The sequence below is a fragment of the Lutra lutra genome, chromosome 10, assembly GCF_902655055.1.
Source record: "Lutra lutra chromosome 10, mLutLut1.2, whole genome shotgun sequence".
Taxonomy (NCBI): Eukaryota; Metazoa; Chordata; class Mammalia; order Carnivora; family Mustelidae; genus Lutra; species Lutra lutra.
This window is the reverse complement of record NC_062287.1, coordinates 76326407-76329007: the sequence shown is the minus strand read 5'-3', so window position 1 is coordinate 76329007 and position 2601 is coordinate 76326407. Positions and strand designations below refer to the sequence as shown.

Genomic DNA, 2601 nt, shown 5'->3' with positions numbered 1-2601 from the left:
GTTGTGTAGTATAATTTGTGTTCTAGAGCTCTTGGTGGGACCAGGCTTAAGGACCCCACATCTGAGACCACATCCCTGCTTTGCTTTCTTTCCCTGGCCTCTTTTTCCCCTACTTCCCCTTCTGCTAAGAACATATATTCAATAAATCACTCAGGAATCCCCATCTCAGCTCCTCTTTTAAGAAATTCTGTATAAGTTTCCTCCTCAGAGAGGTTTCTTGACAACCAAGTCTAAGGTAGAACTCTACCCTCCCACCATTCTCTATCCCATTACTCACTTATTTTTCCCTAACACATACCATTCTGAAATTTCTTATTTATTTGTTTATTTATTTATTTATTTACTTACTTACTCTTAAAAATTTGTCTCCTAAACATGTAATAAACTCCATGACAAACATGCAGTATCTGCCTGTGCGTGGTCACACAGTCCGTATTGGTTGAATGAATGGCATGTAGGCTTTCATGGATGAGGAGGAAAATGTTTTTTCTGTCTGGACTTCAATCTCTTCAGGCTGGCCTCTGAGGTGGGCAGATGCTTTCCAGCACAGCTGCAGGTGAAGGGGAAAAGGTGATGTATGCCACTGGGACATAGGTTAAGAGCATGGCAGGGAGTTAGTCACAGATCTTTCTAGGAAGTCAGGCCTGAAATGAGTGAAGTCAGGCCTGAAATGAGTAAAGCATCCTATATGAGAAGCCTGAGAAATTCCCAAGTCACATAGCCTCTAAACTGCCAGCCCAGAGACTTCCAATGAGAGCCTAAGGGCCGAATTGGCCTGGAGACATTCTGTTTAGCTCACATTGTTTGTTGATTTGCCATTATGTTTGCCAGTATCTAAAAATAATAATTCTGGGATGCCACATAAATATTTCGATTTTCTGCCTCTCAGAAAAAGGTGGCATCAGTTCCACTGGGCCGTAATCAGCTGGAACTGAGGAACTGCTGTCCCCTTTCAAGTGGGTGTGAATTTTCTGTTACCCCATCTCTACTCTCCTTTCTCCTTCTACCTACTACACTTGACATCTGTAGGCCTTTGAATAGTAATCCTAAATAGTGATCAGTTGAAAACCTTCTATAATCCCGGATCCCTTCTTTGACCCACCTTTGTAGAATCTTCAGGTTGTCTTGAGCTGCATTGTAACTAAGGGAAAGATTAGAGTGGTAAAGGGACAAGTCTGGGTGGAGGGAAACACTGGGGCTGAAACCCAGCCAGAACTCTGCTGCCAACCATGTACCTTGAAGCCAGGCGACCGAAAGAAATGGCATCCCATTCCAATCTCCCTCTTTGTAATTCACTGGCAAAGGGCAGGCCACATGTGGAGACCCTGCAGGCCAGGACAGCGGTATCAAGAAGGGTCCCTGATGGAAGCTCTCCAGTCACTTTGCAGCAAGTCGGGGTGGATCAGTCCTCTGGCGCCAAATTCATCAGAAACCCAGTCAGTGACTCGGATGGATAAGGACACCCCAAGGGAATCTCCCCAAAAAGGAAAGTTAGACATCAGGCCAGGAGTGGACCTCAGGTTTAGCTGTTACGTGATCTCATTAGGACCCAGAAGCAGAGTGACCTAGAGGGATTCTGGTTTTATTTGATTTTCAGGCAACTTTTCAATTGCACAGATCTTACCTTGAGATATGTGTGTTTGACTGGAGAATACTCGCTCCAAATAACAGCTCTACCTTCTGCAGTGACTGCTGTTGCCATTGCGTTGAAGAGATCCACTTAATTTTCTGAGTAATGTTAAGCATAGACCAAGATGAACTGCCAAGTGGAAAAAATCAGACTCTCGACTGATTTGGGATACCAGTCACACAGCCAAGTACATTTGTTTTATGCCCTTGTCTCCAGTGCTCATTTTATTTCTTGCCCTTTGATCTAGGACTTCTGCCATCTGATTCTTGAGGGGATCGACAACGTGTCTTATCAGACTGACTCCTTGTCAGCAGAATGACCATGTAGCGTCTCTGTGATGTCTTCCTCACTGGCCGGAATGCATCTTTACTCTCCCACTTCTGGCCGTGTCAGAGAATCACATTCCCCACACATCTTGGAGAGAATGCTAGGCAACCAATGCCCCCAATAAGCCAAGAGATAGAATATTTTGTAAGACTTTTATTACTCAAACTAAATGGAAAAAAATGGAGAGATTATTAAGAATAGCCGCTTTGTGGTCCCCAATTGAAAAAGCTCTGAAAAACTGAGAGACTTCTAGGATCTCTTAAGACCAGAGGGAGGTTGTTATGGCTTGCCTTATGTCCCCCCCCAAACTTATATGTTGAAGTCTTAGCCCACAGGACTTCAGAATGTGACTTTATTTGGAAATCAGGTCTTTGTAGGTATAATTAGTTGAGTGAAGATAATGTCACACTGAACTAAAGTGGGTCCCTAATCCAGTGTGACTGGTATCTTTATAAAAAGAATGCCATGTGAAGAGACAGACAAGTACACAGGGAGAAGAATGTCATGCAAAGATTGGAGTTATACTGTCATAAGCCAAGGAACTAACCAAAACTAGAAGAGTGGCCTGGAGCAGATCACTCACTAGCACCTCTACCAAGAGCTTGACCCTGCTGACAACTTGATTTCAGATCTCTGGCCTCCAG

General features: G+C 43.9%; 1 long non-coding RNA gene across 1 annotated transcript; it reads right to left on the bottom strand.

Moving 5' to 3' along the window:
* Nucleotides 1-354: 354 nt before the first annotated feature.
* On the bottom strand, nucleotides 355-1970 carry LOC125080085 (uncharacterized). Its single transcript, XR_007121207.1, has 2 exons — nucleotides 1625-1970; nucleotides 355-550 (listed from the first exon to the last, which is right to left on the bottom strand). It is a non-coding gene; the product is annotated as an uncharacterized LOC125080085 (long non-coding RNA).
* Nucleotides 1971-2601: the final 631 nt, after the last annotated feature.